Source organism: Acartia tonsa, chromosome 8, assembly GCF_053477335.1.
Source record: "Acartia tonsa isolate MP-2025a chromosome 8, ASM5347733v1, whole genome shotgun sequence".
NCBI lineage: Eukaryota > Metazoa > Arthropoda > Copepoda > Calanoida > Acartiidae > Acartia > Acartia tonsa.
The window spans coordinates 13,875,922-13,900,474 of NC_137267.1; the positions used below are offsets into that span (position 1 = coordinate 13,875,922).

The 24,553-nt window shown below is 30.8% G+C and overlaps 1 protein-coding gene and 1 long non-coding RNA gene across 2 annotated transcripts in view; both read left to right on the forward strand.

Moving 5' to 3' along the window:
• LOC145326065 (muscle calcium channel subunit alpha-1-like) overlaps positions 1–24,553 on the forward strand; it is a 214,471-nt gene that overhangs the window by 15,807 nt on the left and 174,111 nt on the right. The window lies entirely within an intron of this gene.
• Positions 4,988–23,330, forward strand: LOC145326066 (uncharacterized). The gene is made up of 2 exons (XR_013881736.1): positions 4,988–5,251; positions 23,183–23,330. It is a non-coding gene; the product is annotated as an uncharacterized LOC145326066 (long non-coding RNA).

Consider the following 24,553-nt stretch of genomic DNA (forward strand, 5'->3'; position numbering starts at 1 on the left):
CTAGCAACTTTGCATATGTGTGTGTGTGTGTGTGTGGTAAAGAGAGAAAGTGAATTATGGGAAAGAAAGAGGTACAGAAATAAAAAATAGAATCTAAATAATGGAAAATTGAGTGATAGATATAAGATAAATAGAGATGAAAAAGTTTGTATGTAGATAGTTAGATAGAGGAAAACAGAAAGAAACTTTTAGTTAGATAGATTTATAAAATAGAAACGGATATTGAAAGAAAGAGAGAAAAGGTAGTGTCAAAATGAAATAATTATTGTAATATGGTTGCGTTCAAATAAAATTATTAATAAAACAAAGCTCATTTTGCCCCCTACCTAGAACTTTGTGAGCCTGAATATTCTGTGTTGGAAAATTTAGTTAAATAATTGACATGATAATGTACATTGAAATATTGCAATAAGCACGAGAATGTTACACCAGCCATATAGACAAATTTCTCCAAAAATAAGGATGGCATCAGCAGTATCATAACATAATATAATCCTAATAAAGTAAAAGAATGTCTATCTGTTTGAGTAGTAGATACTGAAAATACGTGGATATTTTGACAGGAGAAAATTTGTCGTTGATTTAGGTAGCTAACATGATTTTCAATAACATAAAAACCTATAATTGATTCTGAATTAAAAAAAAACTGATTCCAATAAAAATGTTGATAAAAATCAAATTTCATAAAAGTATTCCATATCTTTCACTCTTTAAAGTTTTACTAAAATTGACTGGTTAGCATCCTGAATATAATGCTATGAGAGAGAGAGAGGGGACAATGGGCTGTTAATAACACTAGTCCCCAAAGTTTTTATACTACAGTTTTCTTATTTCTTGTCTAAACAACTTCTGGGACTTTAGTGAATTTTGATTATTTGTTTTATTAAGTTGAGGGTCCAACCTTGTAATTTTAATTAGCAGAAGGAGTTATTTAGTGTATCATCATAAGGAATGTACATCAATTCAACGGCCATTGTCTTATCCCTTTAGATCCCTGATATTATGCAATAACAATATCTGAATATTTTTATCTTTTCTCTTAGTTTTGAATTCCATGAATATTCGTATTGATTTTGTTCTTATTTTTAAGGAGTTATCTGAAAAAAATTAGTAATAAAAGAACAACAGTAATTTTACGAAAAAAAAACAGTTAATTTGTATACTATTTAATAATTTATCTAACAAACCATTGGAAAGTCAAAATTACATATAGAGTGACCTTGTTCATAGACGAAGGAAATATTAAAATATTGTATAGGCTTAGATTAAGAAGTACATTCCTTACTGCTTGGAGATAAGAAAACAACCTGGTAATATCCTCACAAACAACCAGTGAATCCTAACATCCTCCCCAACCCCTACCTATACAATAGTGACAAAAAGCTAAAATTAGTGTCTTTTTTCTTTTGATTCAGCTTAGATTAGGAAAGGTTAAGTTGGGTTCCGTATAGCCCCGTAGGGTTAGGGTGATGGAAAGTTAGCTTAACTCTTACTTCTCTGTGTCAAAACTTTTAGAGGGTAATTTTTTCACCCGTACTTAAAAAAAAACTAATCGAGGGTGGCGGGTGTGTGTGATGTATTCCACCAACAATTTCAAGGAATTATACCAACAACTTTTTGCTACTACGTCATATCTTACGGAAAACTTGTTAATATGTCGCCTAAACCCCTATTTGTTCATTTTTACACAGTTTTTACCATAATAAGTTATATTTGTTACAATACAAAATGTAAATAAGGAAAAACTAATATTTAAAATCGTAATTTAACTACTCTTAAAATTATTTGTTTCAACAATAACAAAATGTGTTTTTTTTTCAGAGAGATAATTGGATCTACGTTTACTATACATGAAATTCCTCTACGGGCCCTTGAGAGACAAGTCAAACCTATCATAAAATATTTATAAAACTTTCCTATACATATAAGGTGCTTCACTGTAAAAAAAGAACTATAGCGGTCTAGCAGTTGGCGAGATCTTAAGGTACAGACACAATAGCTAGAGAAACATCATTTTAATTTGATATAAAAACAAAAACAACACATTTTTTTAGAAATTAACTTATTTATTTTTTTAGGTAAGTGTTTTATTCATATTTTAGAGTTCTTTTGAAGAGCAGGTAAAAAATTGTCAAGCATCGATCATAATGTTGTTACGCTTTCCAGATTTTACGAAGTTGTTACAGGAATCTTTTTAGAAAAAAAATATATTTAACTTTCAAAACTTAGTAGTGATGTCAAATATAGAATTAATTTGGCTGATCAATATTTGAAATTGTGAGAAATAACTTTGCCATTTAAAAATGAAAGATAGACATATTTAAATATTAATGTATGTATTTTTTTGTTGAAAGAGAAATATTTCATGCTTAAAGACTATTAAAAGTATTTTAAAATTTGAAAAATTTATAGATTTAAGGTTAATGGTTTTAATTCTTTTTTCCCACAGCTTATAACATTTTATCGAAAAAAAACACACTAAAGTATTAGTCTGTAAAACGCAAAATAAGATTTTGATGCGCAGCTTATATAAACTTGAGAAGTACTAAAAAAATAAATTTGATTTTTGAAATACTTATTATATCTCAAAAAGTAAACGGGCAAAAGCAGATGAAAAGAAATCAAGAATAAGAGATGAAAGGAGAAAGAGAGAGAAAGAAAAGAGAGAGCGAAAGAGAGAGAGTTAGAGAGAGAGAGAGAGAGAGAGAGAGAGAGAGAGAGAGAGAGAGAGAGAGAGAGAGAGAGAGAGAGAGAGAGAGAGATAAAAGTGTAAACTAGAACACGGAGAAAATATTTGAATGAAATTTAGATATGATTAAACTAGATTAGTCTCGAGTCCCAGGCAATTAAAATATTTACATATTAACATCCACTTTCAAATTATGTAAAATATATTTATTCTTGCGACTGCGCCATCTAAGGGCAGTAAAATAGTCCGACTCCATCCAAAAACTTACACCTAAAGTTGAAATACATAATAATTATCTATGTAAAGCTTCCTTAAAATGGAGACCTTAATCAGTAGGGTGGGTCGATTTTCAACATTTTTTTTTTTCTGAGACCAAAGCGGGGATCTGCAAACGACTTTTATGAGTATAATACACCTCTGGATGATTTAAAATGTATCCTAGGTCTTAAAACCGCTGACGACCAGACGTTCAATTGTATAGCTATTTGTAAATGGGTGTCGAAAATTTATTGAATCAGAACTATGGCTTCATGGTGCTCCCAGGCATTTAGGAGTAGAATCAGGAACTTTTGACCGTTTCAAAATATCTCGTTCCTAGCCTTAGAAAATCTCAAAAAAACTCTACAAATTAGACAATTCTCAATAAACCTTTAAAAATGGTGGTTTTTAAGTCATATCTAAGGCTAGGAATGAGATATTTTTGAAATGGACAAAAGTTCCTGATTCTAATCAAGACCTTTCCTGGGAGCACCATGAAGCCATCATTCTCATTCAATAATTTTTTACCATCATTGACAAATACATATACAATTTTATGTCTGGTCGTTGGTAAAAGGTTGGTAAATTAAGGGTAAGGAAGCGAAATATGACTTTGACTGACTTATAGTCGGAAATTTATTATTAACTGGGGAAATGCACAAAAATATTTAGCCCTCTAGCAATAATAGAAACTGAGATAATAAGTAGAGATGACTTAAATGTCGTCTTTGCATATTTTTTTTATTGATGAAATACATTTTTAAGTGGTCGCATTCTAAATATCAATTTTTTAAAATTCTTTTTCGGTCAGAAATTTTTATAAGTTAGTTTTACCTGTTGCACATCCCCTCTTTGTCTAATTCCAATATGAACCTGCCCTATTAATCAGTCCAGTGGTTATTTAAAGCTTAAGATTCATATAAAAAAGGCGAGAAAATAGCCTAAAACCATCCAAAGACTTATCTAATTTGTCATTTGTCAATTAGCTGCATTAATATTGAAAAAAAATCCATTGGCCAAACTTTTTCATATTTCAAAACAGATAAAGTATTCCTCGGAATGATTTTAAATGAAAACTAAAATATGGATAGAAACCAGCAGGCTGATTTTAAACCAAATTGGTAATTTTAGTATTCCTATCATAAATGAACTAAAAGCTACATGAGTTATTTTTATTTGATAGGTTATTTTCAAATTTGGTTTAATTTTAATCAGCTTGATTTCAACAAAGCGTTTGAAATATTTTGTGGGAAAAAATAAATAATCAGAATATAGTGGTTTTACATCTAAGTATTGATTCATTAAAGCTTATTTTTTCTCATTAATACCAAAAGGGATGACCCTTAGATTGAAGGACCTTTATCAGCGGGTTCTACTTTAAATAAATTGATTATTAAGAAAGAAAAAGACAAAAGAAAAGTTCATAAAATATATTAACATCAATAAAAAAGACAATTTTCCCAATTGATCTGTATGCGATGCGACACGACTTATCTACGTCCCCAGAGATATATATCAGATATAGAGAATAAAAGAAGAGAGAGGATATAGGCAAGGAAGGAGAGGGGCGGAGACATGGGGTGTAGTACTGGCACACTTGTTAGTAAAGGTTACTTGAAAAGCAATATATGCCTAGGGTAAGGTTACATCTAGGCAGTAACATATACACTATATATATTTATATAGGAGGAGAGAAGGGGCTCTGACGTAGCAGGTTAATAAAAAGGATGGGGGTTACATTAAAAACGCTACCACCCCATCCCCCTTAACACACTAACTTTCCCTTTCGACTGCACTGAAAAGAAGGCCCCGATAAAAGTTGTAAATCTAAGCCGCGAGAGAATAGTTGACGGGCCTTTGGTTAGCTTCAGGTAGAGAGAAATCCTCCAAAAAATTTGGTTCCACCAAAATACGGGCAAATATAGAGTATAGTGTCACCTCCCCCTTTTTGTCTCCCCTCCCCCTAATAAAATTGCAAAAGGGGATATAAAGAAGGGGTTTTATAGTTGCAACCCTCCCCCCTCCCTCTTTCTTATTAGTACGGAATCCTTGAGATATTGAAAATATTGTTATATACCACAGTTTAGAAATAGTAGTTAACTAAATTAAATTACGAGCAGACAGCTTACACGTGTCTTTTTATGTGTGTATGTACTCAGTGCTTAGCATATTGTTGTCAAAAGAAAGCTAATATTTAGTGATATATTATTACATACAGCAGTGGTTAGTTATTATACATTAGTGAAAATATTGATAAAATGATTTAAAAACTGTTTTACTATATTTGCTATACGTTAAACAAAGGTTTATAAATGTCATCATTTTAATTTTAACCGTTATCTAAAACTATTTTAAATTACTTGAACAAATAATTTTGAAATATTTTTTTAAAAATCGTTTTAAAAAATAAGTTTAAGTGATGCGTTTATATGATATGGTTAAATATTTAGCCAATATCATTTTGTGAAAAAAAGCTTTGTTTTTTAATATTTTCAATCAGTCGTTTTCTGTTTTCATCTTTTTTTATTTGTCCTACTATATACAGGGACTAATGGCTTAGCCCCTGTCATCTAAGGGCTCTGAATTCGAAGGGGTAGAAAGGGACAGAAAAATAGCTTGTAACTCCATTTGGGACCTATGTGAAGCTTTCCTAAAATTGAGAAAACAAACAGTTGATATTGAAATTCTAAGCTTCAAACAAAAACAAAAAAAACCTTACTACTTCATAAGGAGACATTGAAATGTAAATCAGATTTTATAAACACGTTTTCGCATATGCTACCCCAAAAAAATTTTAATTGGTTAATACTAGCAGTGTCAACAAACGAAACGATGGGTTAATTTTGTTTTTAATAATTTAAAATGTACAAAATTTATCATTCATTATCCATTAGGATTCTTGTCTATTTGTAATTAAGAATAATTGTTTTATAAGAATTATGTTTATAAGTTGCCCAGCAAAGGAAGTAAATAAAACTCTGAAGACATATAATAATTCATATATCAATTTTTAGATAGCAAATTAGTTTAGAAATAGAAGGTAAGTGTGTCTTTGTGTGTGTTTATATAGTGTGTACAGGTCTATAGAGGTTTAATTTTGAGTGAGTGTGTGTGTTAATTAATCTGCAGAGGTGTCTTTGCGTATGAGATTAAAAGACGCACTTACAGACAAGTGTTATACAGTAGCTACGCTACTAATACTAATAACTTTTGTATTTACTTGTAAGTAATTACAACTAGCAGTGTCAAAACTTTTTAACAATATTAACCACAATTTCCTCCAATCATTTATTAATCAATTAAGCAAATACAATGTATGAATGTAGGACACGATGGTAAAAATAAATTTATTGATTGTCAGGGATAAGACAATGGACGATAAATTGAAGTATATCCAAAATTATGATTTTCAAAATGACTACTGTAGATTTAAAATATCAAGGGAAAAGTTTCACATAAGATAATCTAAAATAACAAATATACTCATTTAATTGTGGTCCATTTGCAACATAAGGAAAACTGCCAATAATAAACAAAAAGTAAAAAAAATATGTTTTGAAAATGTTTATAAACAAGATTATTGTTTATTTTAGATTATTTATAAGTGCCCATGGATCTAAAGGGATAACACATGGCAGATAAATTGATGTATAGGCACAGCCCTTAATGATGTTACACAAAATTACCCCTTCAGTAGATTACAATTTCTGGTTGAAACGTTTGGACACTCATCTTAAAGAACTAACCAATCAAATTTCAAGTCCCCAAAGTTGTTAAGCCAACGAATAAGAAAACGTTATTTTGTGCATAATGTCCTCTCCCTCTCTGATAAGAAACAGTACTTTAATACATTGATAACTAAGAAAATATTTTTTACTTTTTTATTATTCTCAATTAATGACGAAAATGGATAATGAAAAATAATAAATCCAAAATTTATTTTTGTAAATATTAAAACAAATAGACAGTCTAAAAATAGATTTCTAAATTAAACTATTCATTCTAGTTTTATTAACTTTTTAGATAAGTATTTTTTTTTAAAAATAAAATTAATTCTTTTAATTTTTCTATTTCTTTCTTTAACCATTCATATATTTTTTAAAATTTATTACATCTATATTCCTATTAATTAAACCAACTATTCATCTATCAATTGCTTTATTATCTTTATCTTTTTAATAAATTTTTGTTTATCCATCCATCCATGTGAATCAATTTACCTTCAAGTGATCTATTACTCTAGTTTACACTTTTTTATTCATCTGTCTAACTTCATACATATCAATCTACCTATCCCTTAATTCATCTATCTATGCCTCCTTACATCTATCTATGCCTCCTTACATCTATCTATTACTCCATCCATCCATCCATCCATCTATTTATCTATGCCTTAATCCATCTATGTATGCCTTAATCCATCTATCTATGCCTCCATCCATCTATCTATGCCTTCATCCATCTAATTATTTATACCTTAATCCAACTTTCAATGTCTTAATTCATCTACGACCCCATCGCTTTATTCATCCATCCATCTATCTTCGACTCCATCAATCCATCTAAACTGTGTGTTTGTGTATCTTCATTGCTCAAGTATGAAAGAGCGCGCCATAAAACATAAAACTTTTCCGCAGAAGCTTAAACTTTTTAAACATGCACAAAACAGGAATGTTATTCTTGAAAACGAGTTGACAAAAATCTAATAAATGTTGAATATCTAAAATGTTATAACACAAATGCTTATGAACTTATATAAAAATTAATATTTTAATGATTACAATAACACCCTGATAAAACACAAAAAATGAATACATTTTAATCATAATTTGATTTTTAAAGGGTGCGACAAACAATATTTAATTTTCCTTATCAAGATTTTATATTTTAAAATTTTCCTTATACGTTTATTTTCTTCATTTTTATCTGAGCCTTGTTCAACGAATTGAGTTACTAGAATACTTTTCAAAATCCAGGAAAGTAGAGAAAAATGCAACTTTTTTTAATTGGTTGATGAAATTTTGAGTAAAACCACTCAACCAAGCTCAACTACATTTTTTCTTCTTCAATTCACAAAACTCGCAGAGTAAAATATATTAGAGCATAGTTTTAGCTTTCTTAAGGCAGGGTTATCTAGGGAGGAAAAATTGGGCAGTAAAATATACTGGTACCCAAAGTTTTAAAACCCAGTTATCATGTGCATTGGCTCAATAACTTTGAATATTTTTAATAAATTTTAACTTATTGTTTCCAAAGTAGTAGTTGGCACATTATTTACGAAAAAAACATTTTTCTGCATGAGGTCTCAGATTTTGATAAAAACTTCCAGTCCCCTTCATTTGGTCATAAAACTAAGGGCTGGGTGATTTTTAACCTTTTTAATCCATTTAAAGTCTGATTTTTCGCGCATTTTCTCACTGTGGTGTTTTCACAATGAAAAAAAGACATTTTTTCATGATTTTCAAGTTTAAAATTTTTACATTAATTTTCAACTTACAGACATGTTTTATATATCAAATTAATCACCCAGATGGGTACAATATAGAATTTGTCTTTAAAATCACAAAAATCATGAATTACAGGGTGTCCCAAGAAAAATGTCAAAACAGGGTTTTTAAACTTTTGACACTGTCAGGAAACGAAGTTTGCCCATTTTTTGCCTTGAGAGTGAATATCATCCATTTTACAAAACATATGAAGTAAATTTGGCGTGGTAACTCCAAATTTGGACACCTGAGAAATTTTTGAAACACCCTGTAAAAGTGATTTTTGCGTCTGTAGAGCTAAAAATTGGTCCAAATTGATTTTTTTTCAAATTAGCATACAAAGTATCTAAGTGTGTTAGGCCATAGTGTTTTCTGACCAGATTACAATTTTTATATTTTTTGGACACCCTGTATTTTCAAAAAAATGAGAAAATTTTGTTTTGTTTTTTTAAATTTTTTTTTGTTTTTTTAAGTTACCTAAAACTGTCATATAGATACAGATTTTGACTAATAACAATAATATTTGCCTATTTTACAAATTTACACACTTTTGGGACACCCTGTGCATGTTTTTTAAAAATTGTGGTTTTTGCCCCTTTTTGGGGGGAAGGAGTCGTTTTAGGGCCAGAGACTATTTCTTCATTTTTGTACAACTTTGCAAGGCACATAATTTGTTATTAATACATCAACCGCCTCCGGCTAACCGTTTTGCCGTTATTCACCGCCAAAGGCGGAATTTTGACCTTTTTTACCGTTCTCGAGGATTTAACGGGCATTTTTGGTAAGAAGGCGTTGATTTATCAAAATCACTCTGAAATACTTTTATTTAGGCTATTTTATTTACTAAATTTCATGTGAAGTAAAAACTTTTGTGCATCTAACCGTTTTTCGTCAAGATGGATTTCAATTGTTAAAACAAGTGAATGAAGTGAATATAATATTAATAATTGATATAACATTAGTAATAAAAGAAACATAAATCATGTCCATTTAAAATTCCTTTTGACAAAAATGGGTTGGATATACAAAAATTTTTATTTCACATGAAATTTAGTAAATAAAATAGCCTAAATAAAAGTATTTCAGAGCGATTTTGATAAATCAACGCCTTCTTACCAAAAATGCCCATTAAAACCTCGAGAACGGTAAAATTTGTTATTTATACATCAATCGCCTCTGGCGAACCGTTTTGCCGTTATTCGCCGCCAAAGGCAGAATTTTGACCTTTTTTACCGTTCTCGAGGTTTTAATGGGCATTTTTGGTAAGAAGGCGTTGATTTATCAAAATCACTCTGAAATACTTTTATTTAGGCTATTTTATTTACTAAATTTCATGTGAAATAAAAATTTTTGTATATCCAACCCATTTTTGTCAAAAGGAAGTTTAAATGGACATAAGTGAATAATGGCAAAACGGTTAGCCGGAGGCGGTTGATGTATTAATAACAAATTATGTGCCTTGAAAAGTTGTACAAAAATGAAGAAATAGTCTCTGGCCCTAAAACGACTCCTTCCCCCCAAAAAGAGGCAAAAACCACAATTTTTAAAAAACATGCACAGGGTGTCCCAAAAGTGTGTAAATTTGTAAAATAGGCAAATATTATTGTTATTAGTCAAAATCTGTATCTATATGACAGTTTTAGGTAACTTAAAAAAACAAAACAAAATTTTAAAAAACAAAACAAAATTTTCTCATTTTTTTGAAAATACAGGGTGTCCAAAAAATATAAAAATTGTAATCTGGTCAGAAAACACTATGGCCTAACACACTTAGATACTTTGTATGCTAATTTGAAAAAAAATCAATTTGGACCAACTTTTAGCTCTACAGACGCAAAAATCACTTTTACAGGGTGTTTCAAAAATTTCTCAGGTGTCCAAATTTGGAGTTACCACGCCAAATTTACTTCATATGTTTTGTAAAATGGATGATATTCACTCTCAAGGCAAAAAATGGGCAAACTTCGTTTCCTGACAGTGTCAAAAGTTTAAAAACCCTGTTTTGACATTTTTCTTGGGACACCCTGTAATTCATGATTTTTGTGATTTTAAAGACAAATTCTATATTGTACCCATCTGGGTGATTAATTTGATATATAAAACATGTCTGTAAGTTGAAAATTAATGTAAAAATTTTAAACTTGAAAATCATGAAAAAATGTCTTTTTTTCATTGTGAAAACACCACAGTGAGAAAATGCGTGAAAAATCAGACTTTAAATGGATTAAAAAGGTTAAAAATCACCCAGCTCTTAGTTTTATGACCAAATGAAGGGGACTGGAAGTTTTTATCAAAATCTGAGACCTCATGCAGAAAAATGTTTTTTTCGTAAATAATGTGCCAGTTTCCAAACCTTTCAACCAATTATATAATCTACAGAAGGGGTAATTTTTTTGTCATCATTTAAAAAGAACATTAATTTCTATGTACTTTTTGTAATGTAGAGGGCTTAATATTTACGTATTTTGGTTTAATGAAATAAAATTTGATCTAGAAAATTTTTCTATAATTAATGGACTGATTTTGTCATTAAAAATTTATGCTATGATTCATAAAATTTTTTTGAAGGCAAAATAGATAAATATTCCTATACTGCTTAAATTTATAATTATTTTTGGTATGATAATTATTCAAATGGTAGGATTTTAGACACTTTCCTTATATATTCCAACATGGATGACTAAATATCTAAAAAATATAAATATAAAAAAAATTTCTTACTTTTTCATACTTTCTACACTATTACAAACGTACAAACGAACAAACCTGCTATAGAGTATATGCTTATTAGAAATCTCATCTGAAACATTCAACAATATATCTCTTATAGCAGCTGGTTAAACCACATCTCACAAAGGAAAGACAAAACATATCCTTAAACTTTTATACTATGAAGAATTGACAACCTAAATAAAACTCTATTTAAATTATGTTCTGTGTCTAAATAGCCATCTCTTTCTTGAAGATAATAGGCTATCATCCACATAGAAACAAAATTATCACAATAATACTTTACTTTTAGAATGTTAGAGTGTTATAATAGCCCAATATACTCATATAAAAATACCAGGATGTCTGTCAATCTTTGTGTTTGTATTTTAATATCTCGCTGACCGCTTCAACATTATGATTTTTCTTTACTGTGAAGCTATTATTTGTCAAGCGAAGGTTTTTAACTATTTTTGGGGAAAGTTGTATGATATACCCTCACAAGATAGATTGCTCCAGGAAAAAAACTCCCCCTTTCCTCAAATGCCCCTAGAGGTCTTTATCGGCGAATCCGCTAGTGCGAATAATGATATAAAAGACAGATTTTCTTTTACATAAGATCAAATATAATCCTCTTATGCTTTGATTTCAAACAATTCTATGAATGGTACATTTTATTAAATTTCGTTTTGGATGATGAAAAACAGTTTAGTTTGTACATAGTGCATCCATATAAGCTTCTAAATTTAGAAGGATAAAAAAGACATTGGTGACCTTTTGTAGCACTTGATTTTTTGTATAATTTACTCATAGATATATTTTTTTTATACATGTAACTAGTAGCTCTGTATTCAAAGGGGCTAAAAAATAGCTGAAAATCTTAATATAACTTGAAATCTGGTATATGAAAATGAAATAGCCTAAAATTATCAAGGGACATATGTGAAGCTTACCTAAAATAGTGACATTAGCTACAGCAAAAACACTTATAAGTATTTAAGATTTTATTTAGTAGTAGGTGGTTTTTAAGTGTATGGATTTAAAAAAATATTTCGCTAGAAACATTAGCTAGATTTTTAATTTTCAAAAAGATGAGGGGTTAGAAAAATTGTACAAAACTTTAGTATTCTATATTGGTCATAAAATTTTGCTTACTTGGACCTAAGGCTGACCTTGTACAATTATTTTTTATCATCTTTGCACCCAAAACCTCAGGACGTGGTGAATAATATTCTATGAAACAGAACAACCAGTGAAGATGCATTCAGAAGTGGGGGGGGGGGGGTGTATCCTCTCCTGGCAATATCTCGGGGGTTGGATACACCCCCATAGGGTCCCATACCACTTATCTCCCATTGGCAGGGGTCTTTGCACCTCCGAGAGGGATGTCAAGTTTAAAAGTTACACCCCTCCTGAAATCAAGGAGGGTATAAATAAAAGCTTTTTGCGTTCTCTCCATAATTTTTAGGAAGTTTCAGTATAGGTCCTTGGCAGATTTTAGGCTATTAGTGTGTTTGTGAGGCTATCAATTCCACCATTAAGAAATATGTCAAACTCCCAACTCCAAAAAATATTTCATCTTTATTCATATAAGATCAAATTATTTGGCTTTTTCTCCCTCAACATATCTTAAATAAAATCTAGAGAATAGATGCGAAGCCACAAGTCTAAAGAAACATAATGAATTATTTTCATAGAAGTACTTTTCAAATGATTATTTTTCATTTTCATAATAAAAGGAAAAGTACGAATAAGTATATTAAAGTAATAACTAAGGAAAATGCTAAAATATGAACAATACTAAAATATTATTTACTGGCTATTAGAGAGAAGGAACAATAATCAGAAAAATAAAAAGTTTTAGATTTAAAAATATTTAGCAAAAGTTTTAAGATTAATGAAATTTTTTTGTCGTTATTATGAACAAGATTTTTTTCATTGGAAAATTTTAAAATGATTTTTATATGATTACTATTTGGCCTAACTGCCTCTAGCATCAACGGGCTCTTTATTGGAAGAAACAGAAGAAGAAAAAAGAATTTAAACTTGGTCAAGTAGTTATAAAGATCTTAATCTTCAGATGAAAAAACCTTACTACTTTATATAATAGGATTGAAGGTGGTGTAAAAAGGTATAATATAATGATAATATTTGTTTTTACAATGTATCTTCTTTTCCCGAGGACTTTTAATCAAATATATATGACTCTGTGAATTTGTAGTATTTTGTATTATATGCCGGGGAGGGAGGGAACAATGGTACTAAAATTAATCCCTAACCTATCCCTGATGATTTCAAGCTAGCAAATGCATCCCAAAACTAGAAGTGTTGAGTCAATATACAATTTCAGAGGTTTATGTCGATTTTATTACACTCAAATAAAAGGGCTGAAATATTATCAATTTACCACTTTTCTACTTAGACTATGATTTTTATCGACTTTTGGTATTTTACTTTAAATTGGATTTGGCTGTCATGATACTTACATTTTGACCTTAAGGTACAGTTTTGAGTAAGAAATGGATAAAATTAATTAAATGTCCATTGTCTTACCCCCAATTTCCTGAAATTATGCATATTTGCAATATTATGTGTCCAGCAGGGTGTCCTATCAAACCAGCACAATTTTCTTATTATAATAGTATGTGTCCAGCAGGGTGTCCTATCAATCCAGCATAATTTTCTCATTATGATATTATGTGTCTAGCAGGGTGTCCTATCAAACCAGCACAATTTCTCTTTATAATATTATATGTCTAGCAGGGTGTCCTATCAAACCAGCACAATTTTCTCATTATAATATTATGTGTCTAGCAGGGTGTCCTATCAAACCAGCACAATTTTCTCATTATAATATTATGTTTCCAGCAGGGTGTCCTATCAATCCAGCACAATTTTCTCATTATAATATTATATGTCTAGCAGGGTGTCCTATCAATCCAGCACAATTTTCTCATTATAATATTATATGTCTAGCAGGATGTCCTGTCAATTCAGCACAATTTTCTCATTATAATATTAAGTCTCTACAGGGTGTTCTATCAATCCAGCACAATTTTATCATTATAATATTATGTCTCTAGCAGGTTGTCCTATCAATCCAGCAGAAATTATCTCATTATAATATTATGTGTCCAGCAGGGTGTCCTATTAATCCAGCACAAATTTCTCATTATAATATTTTGTCTCTAGCAGGGTGTCCTATCAATTCATCATAATTTTCTCCTTATAATATTATATGTCCAGCAAAGTGTCCTATCAATCCAGCACAATTTTCTCATTATAACATTATGTCTCTAGCAGGGTGTCCTATCAATCCAGCACAATTTTATCATTATAATATTATGTCTCTAGCAGGTTGTCCTATCAATCCAGCAGAAATTATCTCATTATAATATTATGTTTCTAGCAGGGTGTCCTATCAATCCAGCACAATTTTCTCATTATAACATTATGTCTCTAGCAGGGTGTCCTATCAATCCAGCACAATTTTATCATTATAATATTATGTCTCTAGCAGGTTGTCCTATCAATCCAGCAGAAATTATCTCATTATAATATTATGTTTCTAGCAGGGTGTCCTATCAATCCAGCACAATTTTCTCATTATAATATTGTATGTCTAGCAGGGTGTCCTATCAATCCAGCACAATTTTCTCATTATACTATTATGTCTCTAGTAGGGTGTCCTATCAATCCAGCACAATTTTCTCATTATAATATTATATGTCTAGCAGGGTGTCCTATCAATCCAGCACAATTTTCTCATACATAATATTATTTCTTTAGCAGGGTGTCCTATCAATCCAGCACAATTTTCTTATTATAATATTATAACTCTAGCAGGGTGTCCTTAATTATGATTGAAGATGGTTGATAAAAGGAACTAATAATATGTAGAAAACATACAGAACAGTAAGGGATAGGACAATGGACAATAAATTGATATATATCCCATGGTCATAAAAAATTATCCCTATTATAGATTAAATATATTGGTTAAAAAGTTTGTACACTACTGGTTCACCTGTACAACCAATCAAAATTTAACAAAATTACTCAAAGTTTTGAGCCATGTTGGGTACCAGTGTACACTACAGTCAAATGTCACCTCCCTTCCTGACAACCTACACTACATACATACATATTACAAGCTTTCCCTCTCTTACTTGTTGTCCTGTTATTTGTCACGGATTCAAGGATATGACAATGGACAACAAATTTATATTCTCCCAACAATTTCTTATGTCGGTTTTTTTTATAAGTTTTTTTAAAATACGTCCTCTCATTCGTTGTCTTACACTTTAGGGACTTTTAATAAAATCTTGATTGGTTGATTTGAATTAGCAAAGTCAAAATCACATTTTACAGAATTTTGTTTATAATTATTGGGGTTGTACATCAAACTATCATCCATTGTCTTATCCCTTAAGATCCCTGTGTTGTAAGGCCGGTGGTGGTGATATGGGTAAACATGGAAAAGGGAATAAATTATAGAATAAAGATTTTAAACATTCAACCATAATCTAATATATTTATTATGTATATAAAATATCTACTATACAGTTTACTATTGTTTATTATTGATAAAAATGTACAGGATGTATTTATGACTTATAAAAAAGTTTAGATGTAAAATTGGCAAGAAATAGATGTATAATTGACAATTTTGGATGTTTAAATGCCTGTGTTAGATGTTTAATTGTCAGCATACCTACGATATATAGCAAATTACTGTCGAATTTACACCCAGACAAACAATTTTGACAAAAATACATGCACTGTATTTCTGCCAATTGCAGGAACGGCAACGTCCCCATTCTATTGCTATTGTGTATTAAGTAAAAAATGTCATAGATCGAACTTTCCGTGTGATACACTTGCTTGGAAGAATTGTAGAAAGGAACAATGGATTTATTATTACTCGGACTATACATAAATCAGATTATCACGTACTTTAATAAAGTTAAACTTATAGCTGGCTAAAATAATGACCCCCCCCCCCTTAATCCTCTTCCAACCTATTGGATAAACTAATTGACCAATAAATGATTCCTTGTTAGCAACCTAAATTGACGACAATTTTTGCGCCTGTCATAATATTCATGATTATTTTGTATCCATTAAAGGAACCCTTGTTTATTAAGACATGCTTTCACTTCCGCACTTGTTTTATACTATCAAATAAGCAAACCTCTTGCTTTCTCTTTCTGGCAGGATTGATAATAATGTTGACATTCAACCCTTTGATTGCGCGATATTAGTTTGAAAGTCCTGACTGTGTAGGATCATAAATTGCGCCTGTTTTGAGCTTTCTGAATAATCTTTCTGGTAATTTCGCGCATTTAAAATTTCAGCAGTAAATATAAATTTAAATGGCTTCAGTTATGATACAGTTTGGTTCGAGATTCGAACCCTCATCCAACCAAAGATGAGTGGATGTTAAGCTAGCTACAGTCGAAAGTGAACTTCATTTTTAAATTCTCTAGGCCCTATTATTTTCATTTCTATTGTTTTTTTGGGGGGATAAAAAAACTCAATGTTGGGATGTGATAGAACACTGGATATAAATGGGTTTATGTCTAAACTCCATTGTCTATAGACTACTATACAAGTATACACATTCATATACTGATCAGGGATAGAGGGAGACGTATGTATTCATAAATACCAGGGATCTTAAGGGACAAAACAATGGTCGATAAAAAATTATACTTTGAAAAGTTTGGACACTAACATTTTATAAACCAACCAATTAAAATTTACCCAAAGTTGTTAAGCCAACATATGAAAAAGTTTAATAAAAATTTGGATACTAGTCCCCTTCCTACATGTATAATTACGGATTTTTTTACACTAGACTTATTTTCTTTTAATGTTTCATCTGACTATTGTCAAACTATGATGAATATCTTACTAGTAATGCAAATAATTGTCCTCGCTAGAATTTTAGTTTTTAAGTTTCCTGATTATAGATCCTTTAATTCCTGTGTTTACATTCTTAAGGACATACAATTACATGTATATTAACCAGGAATTTTGAGGGATAAGACAATTTAGGATTATTTGATTTGAGTACCAAAATATTATAGAGAAAATTACTACACTTTGTTGGTTACAAAACTTAAGATACTAGTGTAGTTTCAGAATTCAATTTTCTTTCTCTCTCTGATATTAACAAGGACAGTTGAGACCGTAACCGTATTCTTAAACAACAAGTAGAATAATAAATACCTACAATTTTAAAGGTTTTAAAATAATTCAAATTATTGGCATTTAGATTATTTTAAAGGGGTATTTTGTTGTTTAAAATTTCTAAATAAATTATAAGAGTTTTTCTGCTATAAGTTAAAATTATGAATTCAGTAGGAGTATCTACTTATTTCATTGAGAAATAATATTTTCTTCATTAATTCTAATGAATTAAAATCTTGGCCTAAAAACATGCACTTTTATTTATTCCAGCGGATGCGCATTTTATTTCAAGTGATAAGTAAGAAAAGATAATATCATAAGACTTAAACCCGGGACCAATGTGAAGCTTCCCTTAAATTGGAGAAATATATTGGTTTATTTTTTTTAACCTTAAGCTATAAACAAAAAAACTGACTACTTTAAAAAAAAATTTCGAACCTAGTAATGGTGTCTTTTTAACTTTTTATCATTGTGACGTAACAAAAATCCATCTTTTTTTAGGGGTTTTCTTTCCCACCTTCCCTCTCATCCTTCGAGTTTTGTTACGTCACAAAGATAAAATGTTAGACACTATTATAGTGCGGTGGAGGTTCCTAACCCCCCTTATTTACTTTTTTCGGTTTTCGGTCATTTGGGTCTATGTATTCCTAACGTGGAGCTAATTTTACTTGATATTATGACTAATTTTTCTTAAAACTTTAAACTAGAAAAAATCAATTTGTATATTAACAAATGTTGTTATCAAATCTTTAAATTGAATTTCTCAGTATGTTAATTTAGTAATTATCACTTTAATTCCTATAAAATGTAAATTTTTCTTTTTGTTCAAATATTAAATTTCAATTGAAATCTATATTTTATAATCTTTCAGGATATTTTTTTCTTTTAAAAAAAAAATATTTCTTCTATTAGTAGTTTCTTAAGTATTCTAAAAATAACCGTTTAATTTTTTTAATTCATTAGGTACTTAAAATGTTAGAGTAATTACGTTTATATTTTATTAGCATTAAGTGAGGGTGAGGACAATAAAAGATAAATTAATCTACAACCTTATTTCTCCCTGTGTTTTCTAGCTATCAAAGACACAATTGAAGGGTGAAGGTATCAATTTATCCTCCAATGTTTAATCCGTGTCTCTCCTATGGTTCTGTGGTCGCCAACAAGTTTGCAATAATTTTCACATTTTCAATAAACTTCTAAAATCCAACTCTCTCTCCTCGCTCTGTGTGTCTCTCTCTGTTTCTCTCTCTCTGTCTGTCTCTCTCTCTCTGTTTGTCTGTCTGTCTCTCTCTCTCTCTTTCTATCTCTCTCTTCTTCTCTTTCTCTATCTCTCTACTGCTCTTTCTTTTTCTCTTTTCTTTCTTTTTTCTCTTTTTCTCAAATTTATATTTTTTCTCTCAATTTCACCCCCCCCCCAAAAAAAAAAATTTATCAAGTTTCCCTGAAAAAGCCAACCCTTTCGGGTCCGCAATTTTCAGGGTCTTCAGCTTTGAAACAAATTACTTTTTGATTATAGGATGTAGATATGCCTAGACAAGTAAGGGATGGATTTTATTGAATTAATATGGCCTTAATATGTTTAAATGTCATAAAAACCTGTAATATGTATTTTGACACATTCCTTTAATTGCGCAGCAATGAAAAGCTTACAAAAATTATGGAAATAAAGATTGACTGTAATTTCATTATAAACAAAAAAATACTATTGAAAAATCAGTAGAATCTATTTTTAAGGAAAACAATATTTTACAGATAATGATCATAAGGAAAGCTGCAGTGGACGAACTGATGAACGGACAGACAAATTAATTTATAGAGTGGCTTCGTTGGAATAAACTTAAAAGAGGAAGAAAAATGATGAAAAATAATTTCTACCGTGAGAAACTCATAACATTAAACTTTATTACTTAAGATTCTAGACCTAGCTGAATTTTCATATTCACGATGAGACAAAATTAAAGCCTTATAGTTGCGAAGCTACTTTATGATTCGAAATGTCCACCCGTCAGTCTGTCTCTTAGAAGCCTGATTTTCTTGTCTCCTATTTAAGATATGTCTGAAACTTTTTGTCAACATTCCCATTATTATGTAGCATATTAATGTATACGACATCAATTGTGGTCACACTGCTGTAAAGCAATGTAAATGCCCATAAAATACAGACGAACAGAAAGATTTAACAGATATATAGAGCCCGTACTTGACTTGCATTCTAGTTATATTTGTACATCAAATAAGATTAAATATAGAATGGTAAATCCTTTCATATTTTCAAAGAAATATTTCTTTTAAGGATCATATTTTCAGACGTACTTTTAAATCCACTTTTTGAACAATACTTTTATATAATTTTTATATAAAGACTAAAATTGAACATGGTTAGGTATTTCTTTCCCCCTTTCACACTTCATCAAATAAAACACTTTGCACGTCCATATATGAAATGGTAAATAGTTGAATAATAAAAACATTAAAGCACATTTGATGATTAAAAACAAAACAAAAATGACACATTTTATAAAGGAGAGATAGGATTTATATAAGTCAAATATAGAATAAAGTTCAGATTTAAAATAAAATTTATGAAACAGAAAATTTAATTTAAGGTGACTTTTCATCAGCTATTACTGACAATGTTAATTCTACAACCCCTTAATATACCCATGAAAAAATGTTATTTTAACAGGCGAAAATTTGCAAAAAAAATCCCTTCTCCCTGTAGATTTACTCTCTATCTAAATATATTTGAAGATGAAACATGCAAGGATGGAGATCTGGTTCTCTACACATATTAATAACCTAAAATTACAGCTAGATTACACCATAAAATATCATGTATATCCACTGTGATAATACTGAGACTGAATGACTTTAAAATCTTTGAATTTCGACATGTAATACAATTTATATAAATTTTCAGTCTGTTAGGTTCACAATAACTTTGACACATTTAATCTAATATATTTCTACCTGCATTGATTAGCAACTTTCTGAATCTAGCGCAGCAAATCTAAACACACATACAATCCTTATATAAAAGTAACAGGATCTTTGTCTGTTTGTACCGAAGGATCTCGCTAACTGCTGAACTGATATGGTTCTTCTTAACAATGTTGCTACCCATCAGGGGCGTCCAAGCTTTTTATTTTGGGGGGGGTAAAATTTTTTTAATTCGGTTTTGGGGGGGGTAAAATGGCGCGCGAAGCGCGCCGCAAATTTTTTTTACCCCCCCCCCCCAAAATTTTTACCCCGGGGGTAAAATTTGCTTGGGGGGGTAATTACCCCCCCTGAAATCTGTTGGCAGGGGTTAAATTTGTTTACCCCCCCCAAAATTTACCCCCGGGGTAAAATTTTTGTGGGGGGTAAGTTAAATTTTATCAAAAATTTAGTATTAAAAATGCGCGCGAAGCGCGCAAAAATTTTTTTTGTTGGAGATTTTCTATTTTGTGGGGGGGGTATTTACCCCCCAAAAATTGTTTGGGGGGGTAAATACCTCCTCCTAAATCCAGGGTAGGGGTAAATTTTAAATGGGGGGGGTAAAATGAAAAAATTTTTGGGGGTGCCTACGGCATCCCCAAATTCGTTTGGGGGGGGGGGTAATCGCCCCATTACCCCCCCCCCCTTGGACGCCTATGCTACCCATAAGTCATGGAAAGTTTTTTTTGGAGAGTGTATCACCTGTGCAAATGGACGCTTTACACCGCAATCATAGGGCTTAGGGCTGACAACCCTATCCCATATCCATAAAAAAGCCACATTGTTACAGAAACACTGACAAATTGTCAGCGGCCTATGCTCCCCCTGTGGAGTGAAAGGGGCTTGTTACTGTTACTATTTATCACCTCCTTACCAACAAATACCAAAAGATATTTTTAAACTACAATTCAAAGGATCCTTGAGGCCTCTAGGGGCGTAGTCGCGGGTCATAAAATTAGTATTAAATCAGAATGAGTTAAGTCTTTTTTAAAAAAAAATGCTTAAATGGTAATACAGTCATAAGGACGATTGGTAACTGAGCTTCAAAAAAAGTTTTAAAATGTTGAATAAGTTTTCTATTTTACCTAATTTTACAAAAAAAAATATTGGAAAACATCCTCGCGCTACCCGAAATCAAAGTTTATGTTTGGTGATAAAAAACGTTGATAAAATAATAAAGTTACACTTGTTACTATTGTTTAGCTACTCTACAGTTTACTAAGTCCTTAGGTCAGTGCTTTCACACACTGTACCTTATGAGCACAGATACCACTTACCCATTTCTTGAAATTAATGAAAAGGTTGTGAAAAGTTGTGAATATACCTAATTTCTGGGGTGCTCTAATCCATTCTGCCGGGCCTATTCCTGAGATGTCCTAAACCTGCAGGGCAACATAGTACTTAATATAACCCAACCTAACCCTCAAACGAAAACTAACCCTCCCCCCTCCCCAAAAAAATGGTTTAAATAAAGATATTCCAACTTTTTAAAAGCTCATGGAAATTGTTCTTTTGCTTTCTTTTTAGGAAAAAAGTATTCTTGTTTTATATTTTATTGACTGATAACAAGTTGACAACAAATAATTGTCCATTTTCTGAAATAAGGAACAGGTTTCTCTTTCCGCAGATAGGAATATAAAAAAATAAAAATTGATTCTGGATTTGTTGGCTCCGAGGCTAAACAGAACAGTTATCTACAAAAATAAAAAATATCATTACAATACACATGCATCTAAACAAAGTAAAAAGCTTAGATGTTCTTGATTGAACTTTTCTTAAAATCTGTTCCTCCTTCTTTCTCTCTTGTGTGACTTTCTACCAAACCATTGCTGCTTTTTCGACGCAGGGAAGGAGGGGACCGCTTTATGAGACCGCTTTTTATTCTATGGTCTAACAACTTAAGGGCATTTGATTTTTGAATTTTGATTGGTTGGTTTATTATTCATTGGGGATGCACTTCAATTTATCGACCATTGTCTTATCCCTTTAGATCCCTGTGATGGACGGGATCGTTCTTCTTAGATTATCCGGTTCTTTCTGAGTTCAGACATTACACAACAAAATAATATTTGTCAATATTACACAAAAGAAAGAAAAAAATGATTAAATAGAATTCTTATTATTTTTAATAAAATGTCTTGATTTTTCTAAAATTAATTGGAATTTAATATTTTTGTTGTTGAAAAAGTAGGAATCAGCTTAGGGCCTAATTAAAAATTACTATTGGCACTGGTCGAATTAAAATGACCAATGATACTCTAGTATACGGTTCCAGGACAAACGCAGGAGTCCCAAACGTCGGAGTGGACAAACGCAGAAGTGTTAAAATATTAATTTAATTTAGTATTTCTATGGAGATTAGGTTAGGTTAAGATATGAATGTACAAATAAGCCCCCCGAAGGGGTTAGGCATTTAAAAAACCTATAAGATGGTCTAAATTAGGTTAGGTTAGGTTAAGTGTCCACTCCTGCTTTGTCCACTCCGACGTTTGGGACTCCTGCGTTTGCCATAAGACCTAGTATACATTTATAAAAACCAATGGTACAATGTATACTGGCCTATCATTGGTCATTTGTATTGTATCATGTAATTTTTTATTTAACACAATGAGCTTTTTCTTGAAGTATTATAAGGATTATAACCTACGAGGTTTAAAGGTATTTTCATGGGTGGTAAGAATACTGTCAAAATTATTTTTTAATATTTTCGATCAGAAATAGAAATATTATTTTTTATATCAATTATTTTTATCCTTGTTTGTTTTATCCCATCAAGTTATCTGTCCAATAAGATCTCTCAAGGGACTAGTCTAAGAATTGACAAGGGCACAACATCTCAAAAATGATGACATTTATATCACATTGACAGGAATCAATTCTGCTTCACACACAAACGTTATACACACACAAAAAAGAAAATATAAAGGAAAATAACATTTTATCAGTGAATCAACAAATATGTAAAAAATGAATTAGTTATTCTTGAATAGTGAAAAAAAGTTTTAGAATGAATAAAAGTGAATTGAAAAAATGAAGATTTTATTTTGGGTAATTAGTTTGTAATGTGAGAAGATCAGTGAAGCATCCTCTTGGTTGAAACTCCTTAACTGGAGTTGTTCACACAGCTTAATGGAAAATAATGAAATCAGAAGCCCAGGATTGTGTCGTCGACGATTGTTATTATTACAAGTTAATTTACATCGTAAAATTAAGAGCAAGGGGGGGGGGCGTGGTGGGTATTTTTATCCCTACTTATGGGAGCCTATACCTGTGGTACCCTTTCCATGTTAGGTTAACCAGAATACTTTATCTTGGTATACACATTACAATCTCTTTAATAAAGTAAACGCAACTCTGCCTGTGTGTCTGTCTGTAGCAAAGGATCTCGATAACCGCTGAACCCATATTTTTCTCATAGGTCCTGGGAATGTTTAGAACTATTTTAGGGGAGGGTACCACCATCCTACCAAAAAAATCGCCCCTAGGAAAATTACCCCCCTAACATTTAAAAAAAACCTTGAGCACCCCAAGAGGCCTCTATGGGCGTAGCCGTTAGTCTAACATAAAGTATCCTAACAAGCGAAAAACTAAAAACTCCCATATTTTTAAATATACTTCGGAGTTTGATGCTTAAAAAAATATAATATGTTACCAACCCCTCCTTCCCTGAAGTGCCCCTAGGGACGTAGAGGCTTATTTTACATATAGGAATAAAAAACAAAAACCTTCCAGTTTATCTAAAAAAGTTTTGTACCATGCTGTGGTTTATAAAACTTTGCTTCTTCCCAGTTGAGAAAACAGAATTAAGCAAAATTTATGATGCATATTCAAGTAAAGGGATATAAGGATAGACAAATTAAGAAATTCCCAAAAATGAATATCATGGCATTCGCTTATGAATGAACAGGACGTCCAAGTTATTAATTTTGGGTGCTAATATGATGGGTTTTAAAAGTTTAAAAGTTATGCATGTCCGAATCTTTATCATAGACAGTCAAAAAGATTTCCAGATAAAGGTTATACAATAAAAGTGTATAAGGAATATATATGATGTAAAAGTTAGGCTGAATTAGGGTAAAAAAGAAATTCGAATTCTTGGTAAATTTTTCTATCTATTATTCTTTAAATCTCTGCAAGAAAAGGTTTGCATATAAATTCTTTCATAAACAGATTATTTTATTAGTTTAGTTAGTATTCTAATTAAAGTTCACTTTAATATTTCAAATAAAATAATTAATAC